General features: G+C 40.8%; 1 protein-coding gene across 9 annotated transcripts in view; it reads left to right on the forward strand.

Moving 5' to 3' along the window:
* LOC307185222 (RE1-silencing transcription factor-like) overlaps positions 1–27766 on the forward strand; it is a 228639-nt gene that overhangs the window by 169667 nt on the left and 31206 nt on the right. For 8 of the 9 annotated variants that reach the window (XM_079919141.1, XM_079919140.1, XM_079919144.1 and 5 more), the window contains one exon: positions 16019–16177. The exons of the other annotated variant lie outside the window; for it this stretch is intronic. The gene's annotated coding sequence lies outside the window, so the exon portion shown is untranslated. The remainder of the gene's footprint in view (positions 1–16018; positions 16178–27766) is intronic. 9 annotated transcript variants of the gene reach the window in all.

Consider the following 27766-nt stretch of genomic DNA (forward strand, 5'->3'; position numbering starts at 1 on the left):
TAGCTCCTTCAGATCTGAATTATAGCCTTTGTGAGTTGAATATTCTTGGTTGTGGGTTTTTTTCCTTTCACTACTTTGAATATGTATGGCTAGCTGTGAGGGCTTCAAAGCCAGGTATTCTGGGGGCTCATCTTCTGGTATAGGACACTTAGACTGGGGTCCTGTAACACAGGACCCTGGTCTGATCCCCACATTGGGAGCCCAGTGTGGGAATCAGACCCTTTACTACTTGCGGAGAACTTCTGCAGTTGTGATTATTATCATGTTTGTGTATATCTTCTTTTTTTTAATTTATTTATTTTATTTATTTATTTTTGGTTGTGTTGGTTTTTGTTGCTGCACACGGGCTTCCTCTAGTTGCGGTGAGCGGGGGCTACTCTTTCTTGCGGTGCACGGGCTTCTCGTTTTGGTGGCTTCTCTTGTTGCAGCATGGGCTGTAGGCATACGGGCTTCAGTAGTTGTGGCATGAGGACTCTAGAGCACAGTTTCAGTAGTTGTGGCGCATGGGCTTAGTTGCTCCGTGGCATGTGGGATCTTCCCAGACCAGGGCTCGAACCTGTATCGCCTGCATTGGCAGGTGGATTCTTAACCACTGCACCACCAGGGAAGGCCCTGTGTATATCTTCTTTGGAAAAATATCTATTTAGGTCTTCTGCCCATTTTTGATCAGGTTTTTTTTTTTTAAAATTAAGTTATATGAGCTGTTTATATATTTTGGATATTAATCTCTTATTGGTCATGTCATTTGCAAATATTTCTCTCATTCAGTAGGTTGTCTTTTCATTGTTTTCAATGGTTTCTCTTCTACGGTTATTATTTTTTTAAGGGGTTGTTTTGTTTGGTTTTTTTTTTTTTGGCTTTGCAGGGTCTCTGTTGCGGCGCGCAGGCTTCTCTAGTTGTGGCATGTGGGCTCTAGAGCACGTGGGCTCAGTAGTTGCAGCGCGAGGGCTCTCTAGCTGTGGTGTGCAGGCTTAGCTGCAGTATTTGGGATCTGAGTTCCCCAACCAGGAATCGAACCTGGGCCCCCTGAATTGGGAGTGTGGAGTCTTAACCACTGGACCACCAGGGAAGTCCCTACATTTATTTTAAAATTGAGTAAACCACAGGTTCAGGAAAGTAAAATAGTACTTATGTGTTTTTTTAAAAAATAAATAAATATATTTATGTATTTATTTTTGGCCACACTGGGTCTTTGTTTCTGTGCATGGGCTTTCTCTAGTTGCAGTGAGTGAGGGCTTCTCTTGTTGAAGAACACGGGCTCTAGGCACACAGGATTCATTAGTTGTGGCACACAGGCTTAGTAGTTGTGGCTTGGCAGGCTCTAGAGTGCAGCCTCAGTTGTGAGCCTTAGTTGTGGTGCACGGGCTTAGTTGCTCCACAGCATGTGGAATCTTCCTGGACCAGGCCTCGAACCCGTGTCTCCTGCATTGGCAGGCAGATTCTTAACCACTGCACCACCAAGGAAGTCCCAAAATAGTAGTTATATCTTAAAGTAAGATATTTTTGTTATTTATTCAATCATTCATTTAGCAACAACTGTGAAGTTCAGACTATGTGCCAGGCATCGTTTCAGACATGGAGAACACAGAAAACAAATTCTCTGCATTCCAGAGCTTAAATTATGGTGGGAGAACATGACAATCAATAGAAATAAGGAGAGGATAGATATAAATATAACAGTAAGCTTAATTTTAGCTAGTGACGTGATATAAAGAAAAAATACAAATTTTATTGATATGAAAAGATATTTAGAATATGTTGTTAAATAAAAAATGGGAGTTGCAAAAGAATAAGGTGTAGGGGTCTCAATTTTCAGCATATGTAGGAGTACTACTAAAAAAAGGAAGTTGAGAAGTATATACACTAAAATATAAGCATATAAAATACTAAAAACAAGACCATTTGAATTTCGGATCTATTTCCCAATATTAAGAGCAAGGAAAATAAGGGGAGCTGAATTCTCTGGGACCTTCAAAACATCAGATCTATCAGATTTTATGTCTACCTGAAGAAGAATTTTTCCTAGTGGCCTGGAGCCATTACTGACAAAAATAATTGACAGGGTGATGATTTGTGTAAGATCCCTGGTTTGAATTAATGTGCTCCCCTGCCCACCTCTATCAAATTTTCAAATTACCTTGAAGCAAAGCTTTGCTCGTAGTAGGTACTGCAGGACTATTTACTGCAAGCTGGCAGGAAGGAATGTATGAACTTACTGTGGAATGGAAAACAGATGTCAGTACTTTGGAAATATAATAAAACAGCTTTTTAGGTACCAGGAAGGAGTGTATTTGCAAATCAGGAAACACTCAACCCCAGGAAGCAGATGCTAGTGTGCTTTTTGTCAAAACTCTGGGGTAACATTTTTACTTTGGTGACTATCAAATTTTTAATCTATCCAAGGAATTTATTTCCAAAATGACATTCTTGGTGACTGCTTCCATTCACAACAAGCTGGGTTTTGCGATAATTGCCTTTGATGTTTGTTCTGTGGCCTTCCTCCTTCTCCTAACCCCTGCCACTGCCAATTACTCTGGGAGGCTGCCCACAACAATGGAGACTATTGCCTCAGTAAAGGCGGTATCCATGGTGCCAGAGGCTGCAGGCACTGCTGAAGGCTATACTGAGAGCAAAGGGAACTTCCAAGGGTTTGCTTATATAATGTTCCTTTCTAAAATGTATGACCATCGTCACATGGCTTGGGGCAGCATTTTCATCTCAGATCTCCACTGGATTCACAAGCTGCCTCTGCTGTGGGCAAAGTGATTCTTAACATTGCAAGGCTGTAGCTGGGGAATTCCAAGGGCAGGTAGAGAAAAGAGGAGATCCTTGCTAGGGTGATAACAGTGCCCTAGGGGCTGTCTTCCATAAACCATTTCTGCCTTCTACACCCAGCAATATTTCTTGAAGGATTAAGACATTTTAGACAGTGCCAGAGAAAGGAACTAACATTTATTGGTTCATGATTACGGGGCACAAGTTGTACAAATCCATCTTAATCCTAGAACATTTAAGAGTCCCAGTTTATAGATGAGAAAAAAAATGAAGCTCTCTTGGGATCTAAACTCAGATCTCTAGACTCTAAAATCATGTTCTTTCTACTACAAGGAGCTTTGAGAGAATGGGGAAATGGCATTCAAGATTACTGGCTTATTTGGGGCAGTATGCTCAGTAAATGATACCAGGACAGTGGTATTCACAGGGATGGGCATAAAATAGTCTAATCCAATATATTACTTTAGTTACATTGGAACAAAACGATCACTTTTAATACATCCTCATTTGGGGGAAATAACTGAAATTTTAAGACTATTGAAAGTACCTAATTATAAAATTTTTAACAGTTTAATAGGTGTCCTGACCCCCAGCCCATCACACCTCAACAATCAGTCAAGGACCAGGGGCTTCTTGTTCAGATCCTAACTCTCCAGGTTTCCACTCTTGGCCATTTCCTGTAAGATAAAGGAAGATGCCAGCCATACTGGCTAAAGCTGTACTTTGGGCTCCCAATGCCTTCCATAATTAATCACATTTCAAATAGGTCCAAGTAGTATATGCTATGCTCATCATAATGAACTTATTAATATCTTTTTGCGCCCACTCCTAACTATTTAAAACTGACAAGCTGTTTCCGATAAATGATATAAAATGTACATGCAAACCTGATGAATAGAGTTGTAGGTAGATGTTGTTACAAAAAATTCCTTGAAACCAAGAAGTTCACAGAAAGGGCATTTAAAAATTATCAAATTCTTGTGTGGAACAATACAAGAACAAATTGTCATAGAGAATGCTAAGTTGTCTACAAGCAGTGGAACATGAGTTCTTTAGAAACAGGAAAAGAAGATTTTAAAAAGTGGCTACCATTGATTCTGGAAGGAAAAAAAGAAAATATGGCAAAAGAAACCATTTGACCTCTTCTATCTGACACATGTTCTTGGAGATGACTTTGTCCCAGGGCTGAGTCTAAAAATAAAGAATGTGTCCTTTCCATTGTCATTATTTAAGTCCTACTTATCAGTATGAAAGGCCAGCTCTCTGAAAAAGTTGAATACTTAAAAAACAGTTTAAATATTCAGCTGTAGCAAGTCACTTTAATGAGTATACAAAATGTCACAAATTTTATTTTGAACTTGTACATCTGATTTTGGAAAACATTTCCATGGTAGATTTAGTTTTAATTTGTCCTACTTCAGTGCAAAAATTCTTGGATCCCTGAAGTCTTCCCAAGTTCCTTTTACCTCTTTTGTAACAGTGACTCTTAAATTTTAATATGCATGAACAACTTGTCAAAATGCAATTTCTGATTAGTAGATTTGGGTCGGGCCTCAGATTCTGCAGTTTTACTAAGCTCTCAGGTGATGACAGTGCTGCTGATTGATGGACTTACACTCTGTGAAGCAAGACTTTAGATTATAGAATTCTTAAAACTCAGTGGAATGAGATCTCAAAAGCAGGGACTAAATGGATTAATAGAGGAAAACTTTTTATAAGGGGACATTTAAGAATAAAAAGAATATGAATAAAAACTATCTTAAAACAGGACTTGAGGGCTTTACTGTGGAGAAACACTGACAGGTTTAAAACAAGGAGGAAGTTGGTCAGATTGGTTTACTATCACTCCTTTCTTGCTAAGAACAACACACAAGGCACCACTGGCGAAAGTGCCTAGATAGCTACAACAATTCCCTAGCCAAGTCTTTTTTTCTTTTTTTTTTTTGGCCATGAGGCATAGGGGATCTTAGTTCTCCAACCGGCGCCCCCTGAAGTGGAGGCGCAGAGTCTTAACCCCCGGACCACCAGGGCCCTAGCCAAGTCTTTGTCTCTGTCTCGACCTCCCTCTCTCCCTCATGGCAGTTAAGTGCAAGCTGAGAAATTTCAAGCATAGATGACAGACACAGTCTTTTTTTTTTTTTGGCTGTGTTAGGTCTTGTTGCGGCACACAGGCTCTTCGCTGTGGCATGGGGGCTTCTCTCTAGTTGTGGTGTGTGGGTTTCCTCACTCTAGTTGTGGTGTGCGGGCTCCAGAGCGTGTGGGCTCTGTAGTTTGTGGCACGCGGGCTCTCTAGTTGTGGCGGGCAAGCTCAGTAGTTGTGGCATGCGGGCTTAGTTGCCCTGCGGCATGTGGGATCTTAGTTCCCTGACCAGGGATCAAACCCACATCCCCTGCACTGGAAGACAGATTTTCTACCACTGGACCACTCAGGGAAGTCCCACAAACACAGTCTTTATTTGAGATATTATCTCTACAGCCGACTTATGAAGCAGGTGCTACTAACTATCCCTATTTTACAGAGGAAGAAACTGAGATTCAGAGTTGTAGTAATTGCCAAGGTCATTGAGCTAGTTAATGAGACAGCTGGGATTTGAGCCCAGGCAGTCAGGGTCTAGAACCCACATTCCACTTCAGCAGAAGCTTCCTCAAGTATTGCTCTCAAGAATTCTATAACATAGCACAGTGTGGTGTGTACCAGGCATCTAATCTTGTTGGATTTCACTTTGGTGCGATCATCAGGATCCTGCTAGGAACGTAATTATTGTTTGTAGAGTCTAAATCTCTTGCAGAAGTCTCAGGTACATCTGTAGTATAAGTTTTCTACTTGTACTGTCTCCACATCTTTTTTTTTAAAATAAATTTATTTATTTTATTTATTTATTTTTGGCTGCATTGGGTCTTTGTTGCTGTGCGCGTGCTTTCTCTAGTTGTGGTGAGCAGGGGCTACTCTTCGTTGCAGTGCGTGGGCTCTAGGCATGTGGGCTGCAGTAGTTGTGGCTCGTGGGCTCTAGAGCACAGGCTCAGTAGTTGTGGCGCACAGGTTTAGTTGCTCTGCGGCATATGGGATCTTCCTGGACCAGGGCTCGAACCTGTGTCCCCTGCCTCGGCAGGTGGATTCTTAACCACTGTGCCACCAGGGAAGCCCTTTCTCCACATCTTCAGCTTCCATTTACCCTTCAACCCATTCACATCCAGCCGGGCATCTGTCCTCATCACTCCACACTAAGTGACCTTTTTAAAGTCCTGGCTGTCTTCCTTGTTGCCATATCTAATATATGCGTTCTACTCCTTATCTGACACAGCCTCTCAGCAGCATTTGACCCAGCCCTCTAGTTTTTCTAACACTATACTGTTTTATTCTCTGGTGTGTCTGTTCCCTCTCCAGTCTCCTTTGCTACCGCTTCATCCTCTGTGGGTCTCTAAATGTTGTAGTTCCAATTTGGTATTGTATCATGTTAACAATTCTGTGTCAGTCTTTATTTCTTCTCTCATTCTTTTCCCCACTCCTTCATCCCTCTCTGTTTATACTCATGACTGTAAATACCTTCTTGATGATGTAAATGACTCTCAAACTTATATTGTCAGCCCAGGCCTCTTCCCTGAACTCTAAGTTTAGAACTTCCTTGACGTCTCCACCGGCATATTTTATGGGCATCTTAAACCTCTCATGTTCAAAACTAAATTTGCTTGTAAGGTATAAGCAGGAAAACTAAGCCCTGTAACCTGTGGAGACTGGGCAGATCTTTTGCCAAAGAAAAGGTCTTTTCCCATACAACACTGAACACAAAGAGGATATTTATTAGTTACTTGTCCAAAGTTAAAATATGGCTCTCAGAGAAATATGTGTGTGTTTGTGTGTGTGTGTGTGTGTGTGTGTGTGTGAAAGATTTGTTTAACTTATCAGTAAGGGAACAGACAGATGGTAAAGCTCACCATTTGAAAACAGAGACTTACAAAGTCTGCCAGGAAAGACATGCTAAAAAATATTTGCTAGATGAGAGACACAACTAGTTAATGTCCTATAGGGCAATAAAACTATAGCCTTTGGGGATATCTTTTCTGATGGAGAGAAATCATTTTCCTCTCTATCAGACAAAAATCTACAAGTTAACATTAACTTCACAAAGTCTGTGCCTGATTGATAGTAAATAACATAGCAAAAGTGGTCATTTCCCTAGAGATTTAAATCATCCTTGAGCAGACCTGTTAAGATAGAACTCAGACATGACATTGAAAAGGTACACATGCTTCTTTTTGCCTTATTTCCATGTTTTGGATGATTTTTTTAAAGATGTATCAGAATCTTTACACACTATTTCTTAAGCACACAGTTTATAATGGACAGAGCTGGAATTTTGATTCTAAAGCTTGTATTCCTTCTACCATATTCCTTTGACACATACCTTTTATTTAGATGCTATAAAGATTTTCAGGTTCTAGGGCTGACAACTGAATATCCATTACCAGAACCAAGTGCTCTCAGAAAGCTGAGCATTGTTTATGGATTTTTTTCAAGCCTACTCTCTTGGGTCCCATTGAGTTTTCTGTTCCCAGAGACCTAGTAAGTATTTCAGGTTTATATCATTCATTTCCAAGGTTACCCAATGTTTCATTTTTTGATATTTATTTCTATGTACATATCTAGTCTTCTCAAGGAGACTGTAAGCCTCTCAGAAGGAATTTTTCCTTCTAAATACATTGCTGTAATTACAGCTCCTTGGATATGCTCTACAACATTCAGTAAGGATTAGCTATAATGAACCCATATATACATGAAAATGAACGCTAAAGAAGTTGAGTTAAAGGAGACATATTGTAAAGTAAAATAATATGAAAAACGCAATGGACAGAAGGAATCTGAATTTAAACTAGAAGAGAGAATGGATTTGTACTGATATACTAAGAAAGATTTGTAATGATATACTAAGAAGGCCATACTTAGCCCTGAGGAGAATTCCTAAGAGTAGGAATTTCCAATGATACCTCCTGGAGGAATGTTGTTTCATGAGCAATAATTTATTCATTTAGCAATTTATATTGAGTGTCTGCTATGTATTAGCCACTGGGATACAGCTGTGAGTAAGTCAGACATGGCCCAACTTCATGGAGATTATAGTGTACTGGGAAAAACTAGTACTAATTTTTCAAAGAGAATTAAATTACTATTAAGAAATTATTCTTAAATAAACAGTTTCCTTAAAAAAATAACATCCGACAATGTACCTGACCAGTACTCCTCAAACTGTGAAGGTCATCAAAAATAAAGAAAGTCTGGGACTTCCCTGGTGGTCCAGTGGTTAAGACTCCGTGCTTCCAATGCAGGGGGGCTGGATTCGATCCCTGGTCAGGGAACTAGATCCCACATGCTGCAACTAAGAGCCCACATGCCACAACTAAGACCCGGTGCAGCCAAATAAATAAATAAATAAATAAATATTAAACACACACACACACACACACACACACACACACACACACACAAATAAGGAAAGTCTGAGAAACTGTCATAGCCTATGGAGACATGACAATGAATAAACATAATATGGTATCCTGGATGGGATTCTGGAACAGAAAAAGGACATTAGGTAAAAACTAAGGAAATCTGAATAACTGTGGACTTTACTTAATACTAATAATGTGTTGAAAGAAATGAACACATACTGGTTCATTAACTATAACAAATGTGCCATTTTAAAAGTAAGATAATAGGGCAAACTATGTTGGGAGTGGAAGTGTATGGGAATTCTGTACTATCTGCTGTATTCTTCTATAAATCTAAAACTATTCTAAAAAAATAGTCTAGAAATTTTCAAAATGCTTTTTCTATAGATAAAAAGAAAAATTATTTATGATAAACACTAAGAAGGCAAAAAACTGGTGTTTGTTGTTAAGAGTCTCTAAAAGTGGCAAGAAAAGGCTTCCTGGGAAATCACATAAAAGCTGAAACTTGAAGTTTGAAAAGGAGTTGGACAAGAAAAGAGGACATTAAGATCCTTCTAGGCAGGGAATTCTAAGCCTGAGAAAGTTAAAGCAAGTGAGTGTGACCCCAGCAAGAGCCCTGGGCAAAGATGATAAGATGAGGCTGTGACTGCCCCAGATAGGCCTTGGATACCAGGTTAAGAATTTTTAAATTTATCCCCAAATGAAAGAACCATTTACTCATGAACCAGTATTATCAGCATGCCTATGTGAAGCTCTGCTAAGCACTGGCCCTATAGCAGTGAACAAAACAATAAAACTCCTGCCCTAGGAAGCTCCTTGCTTGGTCAGGCCATTCAAGATGGCTGTTCTCTTGCTCTCTGTACATACCCTACTCACATGACTGACCTTCCTACCTACTTGCCCCAGGCCCAAGCTAGTGATTGGGTGAGGGGCGGGCCCCTCTGCTAGTTTCCCTGGTAGTCCATGAACCAACATGATGTCTATTCCCCCTGTAACTGGCAATCTTCCCCTCCCCCCAGGAGAAAAGACTGCTCCCACATCCCACCCGCTGTCTGCAGCAAACAGTGGGGTGTCGCTTCAGGACATTGCTTCAGACATGTTAAATTCACCCCCATCCATTAAACCATTGATGTCTCTGTTGCTGACTCCAGGCTCTTTCTTAACATCTTGAAGCTGGGCAAGTATAGGCTTTGTAGGCCGGCTGGGTGCAGCCCAACACCCCCAAAATTGGTGGCGGGTGCTGGAGAGATTGAGCACTGAAGGGCTTTTGGTTTTACTATGAGATGAAGGCTTTTGAGCCAAGGAATGACTTAAACTTCGTGCGTTATTTATAAAACCTCAGTGAGGCTGCTACTTTTCCCTATAATCCATTCCCTCGCATTAGCCAAAGTGACCTTTTGCAAACAGACCTGGTCATTCTCCTCCCCTGTTGTTTCTCCTTGCAGAGAGACAAGAATCCAAACTCCTAAAATACTTAAAGAAACTAAACTCTAAAAAAATTTCAGCAAAATATGTCAATCTGAAAAGAAAATCTGATTATTTTCTAACAGGTTTTTACAGTATTTAATACTATTCTATAGTATTTAAAGCAGGGGTCCGGGGTAGAGTTCCTCTCCAGACTAAACCAATTCCAGAGGAATGTTGGAGGTCACTCTGAAGTGATCTGCATATGCAAACCAATGTCCTTTAGTTTATCTATTCTATCAAAACCTTGTCTTCAGTTAAAGACCTCACTCCTATAAATGGGAAAATAATTTTCTTTGTATTCCTGAAACTGCATGTCACAAATGCACCAAATAAACATGTATGTGAAACATCCTCTTTATTTCTCTATACTGACTTTATCTATCCTCCTACAACTCTACTTTGGGGAGATTCCTCCAAGAAATTCAATTTGATCTTTTTATATATAACTGGATTTGGTGGGTTTTAGGTCTGAGCACACTTTACTGGAATATTTCTAGGAGACACACCCAGTAAAAACGATGAATAAATGAATTTCATTTGTGCAACATAAAGAAAATTTCAGTATACAAATATTTAATTTTGTTCTTGGAATGCTCTAAAATTTTAATACATGGGATTCTGGGGATTTATTAAAAAGAACTAGACAAATCTACATATAATGACAGGTTCAAGATCTATTATTAAAGGAAAAAAGTTCAGGACAGTATGTAATAATTTTAGTTTGAATATGTATTTTATATGTATGTCATATATGGTTAGAAAAAAGCCTTAACCATGTAACTATTGACACTACTTATTCTTGAGTATGAGTGATATATAAAATTTTAGTTTTCAAATCGTACACTTCTGGAATGTTTGATATTTTTTACAAGTTTGTTTCTAATTAGTTGTGAATCACAAAAAATTCCAGAATCTAATACTTATAAAGTATATAATACTTCAGTGTTTAAATTCATATTTATAGAAACTAACAAAATAGAACTAAATTATGACTATTGTAAAATAATGATAGTCAATGATTGGACTAAAACTTCTCTCTAGGTGTAAATGACCCATTTTATTTGGACTTCCAGATTAAGATGATCTATACTTGCTGACAAATTATCAGTGATTATTCTAAAAAAAAAAAAAGTTATGCTTCAGTTTTGCGGCTATATTAAGGAAAAGTCTACCTCCTTACTATAATTCCCACTTCCGTCTTTAAAAAAAAGGGGGGGGGCTTACCCAGTTCCTGCTGATTTACTAACCAGCCCATCTTGGTACTGACCAGTAGTTGCTCTGCTCACTGTGAATGGGAAAAGATGGATGGTACCTCACCACAGGCTAAGTTAGTTTGGCAGAATATCAAGCAGGAATGTCAGTAACTGAATATTCCTGAAAGATCACTGAAAGAGTTCCCCTCCCTCAGTGAACCACTAACCACATATAAGAATAAGACTATTGGAGCCTTGTTGGATGGATTTCCTCCACAAAGTTGTTACCCGAAAACTGGGTTTGCTTCTTGGTGGGTGTCAGGGCAAAAGATACAACCAAGCCAAAGACTGGAAGAAGTAATGATTTGTGAAATAAAAGTCATATTTTTATGTCAAGACAAGAGAAGTTTAAACAAAAAATCTTCTCAGCCCTTTGGACTCCTCTCTCCCCACACTGTGCATTGCATATCTGCATTATGCATCACCAACCTTCCCCTGGGAGGGGGAGGAATACCTGCTCAACCTTAAAGAGGAACTTCTAGCATCAACAAGACAACTCCTTAAAAGATAGCATTACTTCTTGATCTTGTAAGAGGTCACATGATCTACCACAATGACTCATTTGATGTCCAGCCCTCTGTCTCAAAAAAGCTTATATAACAGTGCCTTGACTTCTAAAGGGTGGAACAGTTCTCAGAGCTTTCTGACATGCTCTTCCTGGGTTATAATCCTCAAATTTGTCTCGAATAAAATTTTCCATTTCTTTCTTAGATCGACTGATTAATTTTTCATCAACAGATTTATTACTTGCAGCAAGTAAGGAGAACACCAGAGATCTTTCCCAAAGCGGTGTCTCTCCAAACAGCAAAATGTGGAATTTTTAAGCTAAGGGTACATGCATATTTATGAAGGGGCTTGGGTGGTATATGCATATTCATGAAGGGGCTTGAGCAAGGGAGAATTCAGGCTAGAATTGGTGCAAAAGTTGACAGAGTCCAAGCTTTAGTTGATGGAAGTCAGAAAAGGTCAACATCATCATTCAGTCCTCCACCTGAGTGGGACCCTCAGTTCCTGCACAACTCAGAATATCAGATTGTGATGTATACCCCTTGAGGGGGAACTAGGACTCTGTTTTATTGCTGAACTATTGCTTCCTGACTGCTTTTCTTTTGTTCCTCCATTCCCTCACTTCCCTTAAGATCATTAATTACTGAGACCCATTCAAGGGCAATCATTGTGGCCAGGCTTAGATCACAAAATGGCTTAGGCCCAAAATGGCTTCTCTTATGTCAAGAAAGCCATGCCTGGTTCTCTTTCTCTGGGAACCCCCTACCCTACCTGCTTACGAAGTCAGTGTCTCCTCCAGTAAACCTGTCCTGGCCCACACTGGGTTAGGTGCATGGATTGGCTGCCATGCATAATTAAATAAATCGTGTTTAGGGCCACGACATCCAAGTACCAGGTACTAACAGAGCACATAGAGGCTTAGCAGGACTTGATGTAGTTCAGGTGGAGGCTTCCTGGAAGATGTGACATTTAAGCAGATTCCTGAAATGAGAACAAGCTGCCCAAGCAGAGTGGGTCTGTGTTGCAATGGGGGTAAGTACTGAGGCCCAGAAGAACCATTTAGGTAGTTGGAACAGCACGTGGAGATAGTCTGAGACTGGAAATGGCCAATGTGGTGGAGCTGGTGAAAGGAGAGGTAGCAGCCCAGGTCAGGCAGCTTCTTATTGGACTTGTTAAGCAGTTCAAACATTGCCCTAAAAGAAATGTGAAGGCACTGAGGGGATTTTATCCCAGGAATGATGTGATCAGATGATCTGATTTGCATTTTTAAAAGTTGACTTTTTAAGGCCTCTAGATGAAGAATGGAATGTCAAGGAGCAGGAATGGGCAAAGGGACATTAATTAAGGCAAGAGATAATGGTGGCTTAATACTTGTAGATAGAGTGAATGACAGAACTTTTGAATAAAAGTATAGGATATAAGGTCTGAAAAGTCCCCACAAATCCCTGCCAGGTTCCAGGTTTTATGTCTCAGTTAACAAGGCACCATGAATTATCCAATGCTACATAGCTTATTCATAGTAGAGATAGACTACAAACCAATTCATAGTAGAGATAGACTACAAACCAATTGCATTTTTCTCTTGCTACCTTTTTTTATGGACCTCCTCATATGACTCAGCAAGTTTTTGAATTTTAAAAAATACAGTGCTTTACTAAATGATGGATATGTGAACTTCATTACACTAGTCTCTCTGCTTTATGTTTGAAAATGTTATAATAAACAGTTCTATATAAAGCAGTGCTTTAAAACTGTTGGGGCATAGGTACAAATTCAAGGCCTTTGGGTCAGTTTAGCAATGGAAACAATTCCAGAGTTTCCTGGGGCTCCCATACTCACATGGTACCCTCTGGGCCCCAGCCTGGTAGACTCAGCTGGCTAGTATTTGGACTGATTGCCATAGTCATAGATAATGCCAGATTGCTGGACTCCATGGCACTTCCCTGGGGCAAGACATGGAACCTCTCTTTGAATCTTCTGTAAAATGGGAGTCCATACTATTAAATGACAAAGATAATACAATTTAGTAACGCGTTCAATGAACTGTATTGAAGGGAAAACCATCCATGAATTGGGGATGCTGCTCACAGAGAGTGGATCCCTCTTTCCGAGGGGTTTTAGGCCAGATTGAGTTTTATAGCACTTAGAAGAGGCAACAGGAAACAGGGCGTGATTTCCTTATAAGCCTAGTAGGTCCTATTTTCCAGGGTAAGGCGAGCTAGCTAAAGCTCAGCTAGAGGACTGTGATCTGTGTGTGTTAGGTTTCCTTGAGAGTGCGGCGTTTCCTGGAAGTGCAGGCTGACTCAGGTTTAGATTTGTGACCTGGGCTGGGCTGCTGGGGCGGCCTCCATTTTCTGGGTCCCCATACATGAATTATCTTTATCCATACTTCCTATACAGGGGATATTGTGAGAACAAAGTGAGTCTGTGTTGGTCCCACATTCCCTAATCACTGAACGTCATTTTTTCTTAACTGTTCCTTGACGTTGAGTAATCAATGTCACCACAGCTGTCTGCATAAACCACCAAGAGTGACCACATAGTTGTCTCTTTTTGAGTTATATTACATGTTAAAAATAAACTTGAAGAAGTTCCGGGTTTGTTTATTTAAGCTGGGGACTGTTACTCATTTAATAGCTTCCGAATATAGAAAGCAAAGATAACAGTTTATATTCACTAAAACAATTATATGGAAGGTGAGTGAGTGGTGAGGTAATTCGATTGACTTTCAGTCTGAAACCTCTGGATCTTGGAGGGTGGTGGTTGACAGTTAAAGGAATTAGCTTTAGCTATTAATTTCTTTTCCAAATGGCTGGTGTGGCAGGTGTTCCTTAGGATTGTGATCAAGGAACTCTTCAAATAGCACCCTCTATTTTTTTTTTAATTTAAAAAAATTTGTTTGTTTATTTTTGGCTGCATTGGGTCTTCGTTGCTGCTCATGGGTTTTCTCTAGTTGCGGCGAGCAGGGGCCACCCCTCGTTGCAGTGCGTGGACTTCTTACCGCGGTGGCCTCTCTTGTTGCGGAGCATGGACTCTAGGCACGCGGGCTCAGTAGCTGTGGCTCGCAGACTCCAGAGCACAGGCTCAACAGTTGTGGCACAAGGGCCCAGTTGCTCTGCAGCATGTGAGATCCTCCCGGACCAGGGCCTGAACCCATGTACCCTGCATTGGCAGGCGGATTCCTAACTACTGCATCACCAGGGAAGCCCCAGCACCCTCTATTTTATCTTCTACCCGGTCTTTCTGCACCATGTAGATTCCTTGGTACCCAGAAAACATTCAATTAGTCATCTCCTTATTTGCATTGGTGAGGGAAGATTCAAAAGAGTAAACCTGACACATTGTAAGTACTGAATGATTGTTGAATGAATGAAACAATTTATAAGCAAATTTGAGGCCTATAATTTAAATATAACATTATAAGCTGCATAATATAGAAATGCATATTGTAGAAAGTGAAAGTACCTTCCCATAAGCCCATTCCACAAAATAAACCTGGTTAATATTTTAACCACTAATTTTATTGAAAACACTGGACTGAATATACTTGTATATCTATATACACTAGAAGATTTTGTTGGGTCAAAAGCCTTGTGTGTTTATGTGTGTGTGTGTGTTTACTTTGGCAGTGCCAAGTTATTCTCCAAAAAAGTTGTAACATTTTTCACTTCCCCAAACATACTCTTATAAGATGTTCCAAGATTATTTTATTTTACTTTAAAAATTCTTATTTTCTATATTATAAAAGTACACATTCTTTTGAGAAAAATTAGAACAATTTGGGAACATACAAATTAGAAAATCATAGTATTTCCTACCCTCCATCCAATTTTGGGGGTTATTTTAGAATTAGACGATGATATGGTCAATATATTAACCTCTCAAAATCAATTTTAGTTTATTATTTTTTTCTTTTTCTCCCCAGCATATGTAAACAACCTATGTCACTCCTAAGAAATTCTGGGAGAGACCTGCCTAGGCCTCCGAGACCTCAGGCACTCTTGCTTTTCAAGGCCCTACCTTACATCCTACCAATCAACTTCAAATGCAGCCACATCAAATATTATACATATATATATATACCCATACAAAATGGTAATAATCGAATATTTTTCTCTTAAAAATACTTGGGTGTAAGTAACTTATTTAATTTGTCAGTTATGATTTCTCAATAACTGTTCTGCATACTCAGGATTTCTTGAGAAGTGAGAAAATATAGTCTGTAAGTTTTTAAAAATATATAATGACATTTAGTAAATGCTAAATTTATGAATTAAGTTGACATAATGTATTTGTAATCTTTCATTAAACCTTTGTCAACTTGTCTTACAATTCCTTTTTCAAAGCTTAGAGCATAGGCCTTGTAGAGGTGGCTGATCTAGCTTAGAAAGAATCATACCAGAGCAGAAGGACAGGATTTATTCTTTCTACACAAAACTATCTGGCCCAGCAATTCTTCAGAAAAATACTGTGGAGCTTAGTCTGAATGAGGGAATTTTCTGGAGGATACTATTGATTGTTTGGTGGCAGACAGTGCAAGAGATGTAACAGGAAAATGACTTGGCTTTTTGCAGACTTCCAATCAGCCTACAGCCCATGGCTATATCATGGTGCAGAGAGGGACAAAGAAGCGGAGTTTTCTGTATCAAGACTGATCTTCAGAAAAGTCAAGGCAACAAAGCAGTGTAACACCTAAGGCCAGTGGGTCTCAACCAGAACAACTAGTGTCCCAGGTAAGTTGCCAGATTTAGCAAATAAAATTATAGGATGCAACAGAGAAATATTACATGTGACAACCTTATAAAAATTATTTGCTATTTATATGAAATTCAAATTTAACTGGGTTGCTATGTAAGGCAACCATGTCACTAGGAGACATTTCCAATGTCTGGAGTCACAACTGGGCAGGAAGGTGTGCTACTGGCACCCAGAATGTAGAGGCCAGAATGCTGGTAACATCCTAGACTGCAAGGACAGTGACCCTAAATGAAGAATTATCCAGCCCAAGATGTCAGTGCTGAAGTTGAGAAACTCTGACCTAGGCTAACTGGTACATAAGGCATTTGCTGGATTGGCCATATATTTACATTTCAGTTTTTGAAAGAATAATTCTTGTTATAATAAAAAATTCAAATAGCAAGAAAATTATTATTTGAAAGCAGAAATCTCCTGTCATCCTACTTCCCAAATCACCACAAATAGTTTGAAACATTATTCCAGATATTTTTTCAGACCAATGTATACCCTTTTTATTTTTTGGCCACACCATGCAGCTTGCAGGATCCTAGTTCCCTGACTAGAGATTGAACCCAGGCCCATGGCAGTGAAAGTGCAGAGTCCTAACCACTGGACTGCCAGGGAATTCCCATATACTCTTTTTAAAAAATTAAAAACTGGTGCATACTATATGATCTGTTCTGAAATCTGCTTTTTAAAAATTGTACAATGTTAGATATCTTTTTATACCAATATACAGTACTATTTAAGCCGTATTTATCTATATGAAACATTTATTTTTAAAAAAGTTTTTATTGGAGTATAGTTGATTTACAGTGTTGTGTTACTTTCTGCTGTACAGCGCAGTGAATCAGTTGTACATACACATATATCCATTCTTTTTTAAATTCATTTACCATATAGGTTATTACAGAGTATTGAGTGGAGTTCCCTGTGCTATATAGTAGGTCCTTGTTAGTTATTTTATATATAGTGGTGTGTATATGTCAATCCCAATCTCCCAATTTATCCCTCCCCCCATTTTTTCCCTTTTAGAAACTATATGTCTATGATTACATCCAAAACCAACTCCTGCTGATGAGCATTTGGACTGTTTCCAGTTTTTTGCGATTGCAAATAGTGCCACAATAACCATCTCTCTCTCTCTCTCTCTCTCTGTGTGTGTGTGTGTGTGTGTGTGTGTATATATATATATATATATATATATATATATACACACATACACACATATATATGTATATATATATTTTTCCCCCAAATATTTCTGTAGGGTAAATTCTTAGAAATGGAGTTGCTAGGACAAAGTGTGTGCACAATGAAGTCTTCAAGAGTCTACCCTCCCAAGCCGAATTACCCTCCCAAGAGGTGATACCAGTTTACATGGCAACTTAACCATGTATGAGCCTGCTTAGAGATTTCTTTATGAGGGTTACTAATTTATTTACTTTACATTTTTACCCCACTGGAACTGAAAAAGCAATGTAAACACCAGCAAATAAATATGTTATTTATTTTAAATTTATTTATTTATTTATTTTTGGCTGCACTGGGTCTTCATTGCTGTGCGCGGGCTTTCTCTAGTTACAGCAAGCAGGGGCTACTCTTCATTAACGTGCATGGGCTTCTTGCAGTGGCTTCTTTTGTTGTGGACCACGGGCTCTAGGCGTGCGGGCTTCAGTATTTGCGGCACGTGGGCTCAGTAGTTGCGGCATGTGGGCTCAGTAGTTGTGGCATGCAGGCTCCAGAGCGCGGGCTCAGTAGCTGTGGTGCACAGGCTTAGTTGCTCCACAGCATGTGGGATACTCCTGGACCAGGGATCGAACCTGTGTCCCCTGTATCCGCAGGCGTATTCTTAACCACTGGAACACCAGGGAAGTGGACTTACCAAAATTACTTATCAAAATTAACAAGTTGCTCATTAATACTTGTTTCAAGACCGTCACCTTGCTATGCTCACCAATGCTATACTATTATATTATAAAGTCTGCCCATTCCCGACCAGTTCCCTGCCTTACCAGAGCAGCTTAAAGTCATCTGACCTGGGCCTGAAACCCTATAAATATCCTCCTCTTATTATTAAGAGTCTGTCAAGGTGCTGTTCCTTCTTTCTGCAGTATTAAACTTAGCTTTGCTTAGTCAACAAGTTTTTTGGTGGTTTTATGGGAGGTTAATGATTGACAGCAATAATCTACATCACAGGATTGTCATGAGCAGTGAATGAAATCAAGTCCTGAAAGCATCTCTAAACAGTAATGTACTTTCCATTGCACAGCAGACAGTGCCTAAGATGGTGCCCAATTATCACTTCCCTCCTCTTCCTCTTTCTTGAACTGTGCAGGCCTAATGTGGCCTGAGAAACTTAGAAGAGCATGGCAAAGAACTGACATTTACTGAGCACTTGACACAACACTGTGCCAGGCACTCTGGTAGGAGTTCTCCATTTATGACCTCACTTTGTTCTCACATTAGACTTGGCAAGATGTCATTATTATTCTGATTTTCCAGACTAAGAGATGGAGACTGAGAGAGGTTAAAGGATTTGCCTGAGGTCTAAGTAGCAAAGCCAGGATTCCATCCAGCTCTCTCTGACTCAGCTTGTACTTTCCCTCCTATTACTACTTTACTTCCCAGGCTTGTAGAGTTTTCACTGCAATTGTGGAAGGTCAGCCTGAGATTTCAGGGCAGGAGGCCACTCAGCTCCTTATATAAGAACCCCAAAGGAGAACATCACATTCTAGGGCAGCACTGATGAAATTGAAATATAATGCAAGCCACATATGTAATTGAAAATTTTCTAGCAGTCATAACTGAAAATAGTGAAAAGAAACAAGTGAAATTAATTCTTTAAATTTTTCAATTTAAAGTAATTATAGATTCACAGAAGTTGCAAAAATAGTACAGAGGGATTTGATGTCCTCCTTCGTCCACTTTCCTCCAATTATAACATCTTATATGATTATGGTATAATATCAAAACAGGAAAATTGATATAGGTACAATCCACAGACCCTATTCGGATTTATCACATTTACATGCATATAGAGCTATTCCATCACCACAACAATCTCCTTTGTGGTGTCCCTGTATAATCAATCACAAGCCACCACCCCATCCCCCCAACCCCACAAACACACCCCCCTCTCCATTCTTAATACCTGGTCACATCTAACCTATTCTGCATATCTATAATTTTGTCAGTTTGAGACCATTACATAGACGGTATCATGCACTGTATTAGTTTCCTAGGGCTGCTGTAACAAATTGCCACAAACTGGGGCTTTAAAAAGAGAAATTTATTCTCTCACAGTTCTGGAGGCGGGAAGTCCAAAATCAAGGTCAGCAGAGCCATGCTGCCTCTGAATGGCCTCTAGGGTAGGATCCATTCCATGCCTCTTCTAAATTCTGATGGTTGCCAGCTTCCTTGGCTTGTGGCCACATCACTCCAATCTCTGCTTCAGTCTTCACACTGCCTTCTCTGTTTTCTTCTCTGTGTATCTCTTATAAGGACACCTGTCTTTGGATTTAGGACACACCCAGATAATCCGGGATGATCTCCTTATTTCAAGATCCTTCATTTAAGTACATGTGCAAAGGTTTTATGACAGCACTATGCTAGGCATGTGTAGCTAGAGCCCAGTGAGTGAGAGTGAAAAAAAGGAAAGAAATATAGTAGGAGATGTTAGGGAGAGAATAGCAGGAGGAGATGCAAAAATTAGAATACTAGTTGTTTAATGACTTAATTGTTGCTTGAAATCAAAGTATGGACGGTATATGTTATTAGCTATTAACTGACTTTGTGAGCATGGACTTAATATCAGGAGAGATAATCTTCACATCTATTCTGAGCCAAAAAATCCAAGTGAACTATGCTTGTCCTAAACCTAGATTATGCATCTCTGTCAGATTCAGTGTCTCAGTGCTCTGCGGACAGTGTTAGGTAAACAGTGCCAATATTTCCCCCTTCATTTTCCTCTTTTCTAGATTACATGCAGACTATCTTCTTATGGAAACATTCTATCTTCTGAGCACAACATCGGAATTTAGATTTCATTTTCATCCAAATCGATACACTTGATTCAGTTAAGGTTTCACGGTGTTGATGCCGAAAGCTCCGCCGCTGTGCACCGGTGCTGAATTGAATCTTGGAGACAGAGTTTTGGGTAAAGTAGAAAAGAAGAGCTTTATTGCTTTGCCAGGCAAAGGGGGACACAGCAGGATTCTGCCCTTGAAAACTATGTGTCCCCTGGGCTTCCCTGGTGGCGCAGTGTTTAAGAATCCGCCTGCCAATGCAGGGGACATGGGTTCGAGCCCTGCTCTGGGAAGATCCCACATGCCGTGGAGCAACTAAGCCCGTGTGCCACAACTACTGAGCCTGCACTCTACAGCCCATGAGCCACAACCGCTGAGCCCACGTGCCACAACTACTGAAGCCCACGTGCCTAGAGCTTGTGCTCCGCAAAAAGAGAAACCATCGCAATGAGAAGCCCGTGCACCGCAATGAACAGTAGCCCCCACTCACCGCAACTAGAGAAAGCCTGTGCACAGTAACGAAGACCCAATGCAGTCAAAATAAATAAATAATAAATATATTAAAAAAAAAAAAGAAAACTATGTGTCCCAACCCAGGAGGATTTAGTGAGATGTTTTATAGCAGTAGTTCAAGGGTGGAGTTGTGCTGACAAAATTAGGGTGTGTGCAGGGCCTGCACTCCTCTAATCTGGTCTCAGGTAATCTTCTTTTTTTAAAAATAATTAAATAAATAATTAATTAAAAAATATTTATTTTTATTTATTATTTTTGTCTGTGTTGGGTCTTCGTTGCTGCACACCGGCTTTCTCTTAGTTGTGGCATGCGGGCTTCTCATTGCGGTGGCTTCTCCTGTTGCAGAGCACGGGCTCTAGGCACACGGGCTTCCATAGTTGTGGCATGCGGGCTCAGTAGTTATGGCTCGCGGGCTCTAGAGTGCAGGCTCAGTAGTTGTGGTGCACGGGCTTAGTTGCTCCACGGCATGTGGGATCTTCCCAGACCAGGGCTCGAACCCGTGTCCCCTGCATTGGCAGGTGGATTCTTAACCACAGCACCACCAGGGAAGCCCTAATTTATTTATTTTATTTATTTATTTTGGCTGCATTGGGTCTATGTTGCTCCGTGCAGGCTTTCTCTAGTTGGGGCGAGCAGGAGCTACTCTTTGTTTTGGTGCGCTGGCTTCTCACCATGATGCCTTCTCTTGTTATGGAGTATGGACTCTAGGAGCGTGGGCTGCAGTTGTGACTGCAGTTGTGAGTATGGGCTCTAAAGTGCAGGCTCAGTTGTTGTGGCACATGGGCTTAGTTGCTCCACGGTGTGTGGGATCTTCCCGGACCAGGGCTTGAACCCATGTCCCCTAGCATTGGCAGGTGGATTCTTTACAACTGTGCCACCAGGGAGGCCCCTCAGGTAATCTTGATGAGCCTCTCTGCTTCCTTTAATCTGACTTCAGGTAGTCTTCTGTGGTATGAGGAATGCTGACATAATCCATTTTGGGGTTTTTAATTCTATAAAGAGCTTAAAGACATTGTTATGCGTATTCCTTGAGAGGGAACCAGGACCCTGCTCCAAGGCTGCACTACTGTTTCTTGGTTGCTCCTCCTTTGTCTCTGCATCCCATCCCCTCCCTGATTAGCAACTGTTTGAACCTGCCCTTTGGAACTCAGCGAAAGTCATGGAGGCTGAAACCTATTCCCTACAAACAAGAATCAAGGGACACGGAAAGGCTTCCGTGCCCAGAAGCCCCACAGGGTCCTGCTTGGTTTCACTATTGAAAGGGTCAGTAATACCCACTCACTGTGGCATAGAAATTATTTTATCAGAAGGCATTTGAGTTTGTGAAATCTCTTATCTTCCTAAAAGTAGAATTAAGAACTCAATTGTCATAAATCCCCTACCCTAGAGGCCATCCCTGGGATCCACCAGGGATGATTGACTCTTATCAGGAGCCATGAGAAGTCTCCACACCACATGTAAACAGACATTGTTACAAAACTATCCTATCTCCCATCTGTTCTCCTGAGGCCAATTTATCTTTCCAGAAAGTCATTTGTTTCCCCATGAATGCCCTTTCTCCCTCCCTTTCCCTTATTGAGAACTCATTTGTTTCCCCATAAGTGTCTTTCTCTCCCTCCCCTTCCCCATTAAGGTGGTATATAATAAGCCCTAAATTCTAACTGCCCCTTGAGTCACATTTTTCTGTGCACCCTCTACATACCTTAAGGAAAATATGGTGATTGAATGTTATCCTTTGTTAATCTGTCTTTTGTCAGTTGAATTCAAAAGACCTGAATCAAGAAAGAATGAGTACAGGAAAAGTTTTTGTTGTTGTTCTTTTTTTCTTTTTTATTAAAGTATAGTTGATATACAATGTTGTGTTAATTTTTGTTGTACAGCAAAATGATTCACTTATATATACATTCTTTTTTTTTTTTTTTCTTTTTTTTTTTTGCGGTACGCGGGCCTCTCACTGTCGTGGCCTCTCCCGTTGCGGAGCACAGGCTCCGGATGCGCAGGCTCAGCGGCCATGGCTCACGGGCCCAGCCGCTCCGCGGCATGTGGGATCTTCCCGGACTGGGCACGAACCCGCGTCCCCTGCATCGGCAGGCGGACTCTCAACCACTGCCCCACCAGGGAAGCCCTACATTCTTTTTTTAATATTCTTTTCCGTTATGGTTTATCTTAGGATATTGAATAAAGTTCCCTGTGCTATACAGTAGAAATTTGTTGTCTATCAATACTATATATAATAACTTACATCTGCTAACTCCAACCTCCCACTCCATCCCTCCACCAACCCCCGCCCACCCTTGGCAACCACAAGTCTTTTCTCTATGTCCATGAGTCTGTTACTCTTTCTTAAATAGGTTCATTTGTGTCATATTTTATGTTACTTTTTTTAAGAAATTTATTTATTTATTTTTGGCTGTGTTGGGTCTTCGTTGATGCACGCGGGCTTTCTCTGGTTGCAGCGAGCGGGGACTACTCTTCATTTTGGTGTGAGGGCTTCTCATTGTGGAGCAAGGGCTCTAGGTGCGTGGACTTCAGTAGTTGTGGCTCGCGGGCTCTAGGGTGCAGGCTCAGTAGTTGTGGTGCATGGACTTAGTTGCTCCATGGCATGTGGGATCTTCCTGGACCAGGGATCGAACCCATGTCCCCTGCATTGGCAGGCAGATTCTTAACCACTGTGCCACCAGGGAAGTCCCTGTGTCATATTTTAGATTCCACATATAAGGGATATCATATGATATTTTTCTTTCTGACTTACTTCATTTACTATGATAATCTCTGTCTCCATCCAAATTGCTGCAATGGCATTATTTCATTCTTTTTTAGGGCTGAGTGGTATTCCATTGTATATATGTACCATATCTTCTTTTCTTTTTTTTTTTTTTTTTTTTTGCGGTACATGGGCCTCTCACTGCCATGGCCTCTCCCCTTGTGGAGCACAGGCTCCGGACGCGCAGGCTCAGCGGCCATGACTCATGGGCCCAGCCGCTCCGCGGCACGTGGGATCCTCCCGGACCAGGGCACGAACCTGCGTCCCCTGCATCGGCAGGCGGACTTTCAACCACTGCGCCACCAGGGAAGCCCCTGTACCATATCTTCTTTATCCATTCATCTGTCAGTGGACATTTAGGTTGCTTCCCTGTCTTGGCTATTGTGAATAGTGCTGCTATGAACATAGGGGTGCATGTATCTTTTTGAGTTATAGTTTTGTTGGTATATATGCCCAGGAGTGGGATTGCTGGATCATATGGTAATTTTATTCTTAGTTTTCTGAGGAACCTCTATACTGTTTTCCATAGTGTTTGCACCAACTAACATGCTCACCAATAGTGTAGGAGAGTTCTATGGGAAAAGTTTTAACTCCTAGACACTTTTGTATGAGTATATTAAAATTTTATTCATTCGCTAGCTGGGCTTTAGGCTTGTTTCTGTTCTTGGACACTAATCTGTAGGGTTTTTTGCATGGCGTAAGTTTTCAATTCTCCTCAGTTGATACCTGGAATGGCATATCTAGATTGTGTTCTACGTGTCTCTATAAGAAACTTTAAGACTATTTTCCAGAATGGTTCTTTTGGGGGATGTTGAACCAAAAGACAGAAGCAAGCCGAAGATTGGGAGAAGTGAGGATTTATTACTTGCAGCAAATAAGGAGAACACTTGGGACGTTTCCCAAAGCAGTGTCTCCCAAACAGCAAAATTGGGGAACTTAATTTTAAGCTAAGGGTACATACATATTCTTGAAGGAGCTAGAGCAGAGAATTCAACACAGAACTGGGACATAGGTTGACAGAGTCCAAGCTTTAGTTGATAGAAGTCAGAAAAGGTCAATATCATCATTGCATCCTCCACCTGGGTAGGGGCCTTGGTTCCTGCAGAACTCAAAGATATGTAACAGATTGTTATTTATATCCCTTGAGGAGAAACTAAACTCGTCTTATCTCTGAACTATTGTTTCCTGACTGTTTTTCCTTTGTTCCTTTCTTTCCTAATTTCCCTTAAGATCTTTAATTACTGAGGCAAGCATGGTGCCAGTCTTAGATGCAGAAAACTTAGGCCAAATTAGTTTCTCTTATATGTCGGGAAAGCCATGCCTGGTTCTCTTTCTCTGGGGACCCCCTACCCTATCAGTTGTACCAGTTTTCATTTCCATTATCAATAGATGAGAGCTCTAGTTGCTCAGCTTCCCCATCAGCACCTTATATGGATAGCTATGTTACTTTTAGCCATTCTGGTAGGTTAAGTGATTATTTGAAGACAAATAAGGAAATGTCCATTGAAGAAACATTTATTTATAAAACCACCACCTGGTTTTAGCTTTGGCTGGGTTGATATAAATACTTTGTTTGATTTTATTGACTGTGTCAGAAATAAGATCATGTGGAGAACACACAACACAATTCTTTATCTCTTCAGGTCCTCATGGTCAGGTCAGAAAGGGTATAAAAACTATGTACAATAGTATACCTCTCATGGTACTCTGGAAGATTTTGCCTCTTTTCGGAAGGAAGGGAAAGACAGCCAGAAGTCGTCTTTTGAATCAAGTCCCATTTCCCCTAAATTGACAATGAGCTTTGTAGGTTAAAAGGTCAATGCTGGGGCATGAGTGTTTTAAAAGCAATGCAGGACAATAAGGGTTTCCCGTGCCAGAAGGTAATCTTAACCTTAAAATAGGCTTAAGAGTTAAGGAAATGTGGATCTGAAGAGACTTCTTACCTCAGATATATGCTATCTGTATAGCCATTGAACAAAATAATTCACCAGGCCCAAAAGAGTAAAAGATATTTTAGGTAAGGGCAGACTGCTGCCAGTGAAGAGAATTTAAGGCACGTGGGAAGGGCACTGGACCGGTTGGGAATCTGTGTCCCTGGATCCAAGTTCTGGCCGTGGCCTAACTAGTTGTGCAAATCTGGACAAGACAAATGCTTGCAGGCCTGTCTCTTTTCATCTATAAAACAAGAGCTTGGACCCCTAAGATCTCTTCCAGTTGCAACATTTTGTGGTCAGCATATGACATGGAGGAAGGATTCTGGGAAGAAGGACAATAGAGGAGGCCACAACAAAGAGATGGAATGCAGGGGAGGGGCAGGGCTGTGCAGGGAGAGGGGTGTGGCTTGTATTTAAACAGGGGCAGGCAATTCCCTGGCAGTCCAGTGGTTAAGACTCCTTGCTTTCACTGTGGAGGGCCTGGGTTCAATCCCTTGTCGGGGAACTAAGGTCCCACAAGCTGCATGGTAGTGGTGGCGTGGCCAAAAACAAAAAACAAGGGGCTTCCCTGGCGGTCCAGTGAGTAAGACTCTGCCCTTGCCCTGCAGGGGGCACGGGTTCGATCCCTGGTCAGGGAAAGTCCCACATGCCATGTGGTATGGCCAAAAAATATAGAGGCAAAAACCAAAAAAACAGGGGCAAATGGAAGGACCGTTGAGGCCCAAACGGACTCTTAAATTTCACCAAGGATAATCCAAGGAAAGACTGGTGTGTGGAACTAGGAGTGTGCTAGGAATACAATATGCAGAAGAGCCGGAAGGGAGATTTTCGACAGGAAGGCAGCGCACAGGGACCGGTGATCTGAGAGCATTTATTTGTCCATTCAACAAACAGCTATTGAAAAGGGGATATTTTAGGGGCCATTCAAAGAGGCAGGCCAGCATTTAGCATGAGGGAAGTCTGTGATGGGTATTGAGCTGGGGGTACCAATGGGGATATGAGGGGCCCCATTTTGAGACTGTGACACCAAACTAGGATCCTGTAAATTTAACAAACACTTGTTGAGCAACTACCATGTTATAGGCACTGGAGATAAAGACTAATTTCTCTGCCCTTCTGCACCTTGGTTCTAGTAAGGAAAGATAAACAATAAAATGGTAAATAAAATGAATAAATAAAATACATGGCATGTTTGTTAGTGATAAATGCTAATAAGAAAAACAAAGCAGGGAAGGACAGTAGGATTGGGTGTAAAGGGAATGGGGCTGTAATTCTAAAGAGTGTGGCCACTGAGAAGATAACATCGGACCCAGGAGGGGAGGAAGTGAGCGGGATGGACACAGAGGTACTGGATAGTCTTTCAGAAAAAGAACAGCAAGTCGGGAGAGTAGCCAGGGTTCAACAAGGCCAGTGAGGTGAAGGGAAGAGGAACGAGGGGAGAGTAGTTCAAAATGTGGTCTGGGTTCCATGAGGAGGCAGGAAGGATCCCGGCTCATTCTGGACCTCCCTTGCTCACCTCCTTCCCGTCCCTCAGCATTTAGGGAACACCTCTGTGGCTCAAGCTGCAGATACTGTCATGGATAAGACACTGTGTTCCAGTTACCAGAACCAGAACAGAAGGTCGGGGCCCAACTGGCAGCGAGGGGAGATGAAGCTGCTATCAACAGCACTAGATCAGGCCGTAAATCCCTGTCTTCAGACACCATCATTCTTGAAGCCAGTGTGGCTCAAGACCTACTGGTGGGTCTCCCCACAGAGGGCAAAAGAAGCTACAGAGAAGAAACTAGGACTGCCAGGTATACTGAACTAATATATATATATATATATATATATATATATATATATATATATATATATATAGTATATATATAGTATATATATATAGTATATATATATATACTATATATAGTATATACATATAGTATATATAGTATATATATAGTATATATATATTAGTAATATATATATACTATATATAGTATATATATAGTATATATATATTACTAATATATATAGTATATATATTAGTATATATATATTATATATAATATATATGTTCTAGGAAATACCTGCACAATATTCAATTTTTTAAAAATAAATTCATTTATTTATTTATGGCTGCGTTGGGTCTTCGTTGCTGCGTGCGGGCTTTCTCTAGCTGCAGCGAGCGGGGCTGTTCTTCCTTGCGGTGCGCCGGCTTCTCGTTGCGGTGGCTTCTGTTGTTGCGGAGCACAGGCTGTAGGCGGGTGGGCTTCAGTAGTTGTGGTGCGTGGGCTCAGTCGTTGTGGCTCGCGGGCTCTAGAGCACAGGCGCAGTAGTTGTGGTGCCTGGGCTTAGTTGCTCCGC

This window comes from Stenella coeruleoalba, assembly GCF_951394435.1.
Source record: "Stenella coeruleoalba genome assembly, chromosome: 4".
NCBI lineage: Eukaryota > Metazoa > Chordata > Mammalia > Artiodactyla > Delphinidae > Stenella > Stenella coeruleoalba.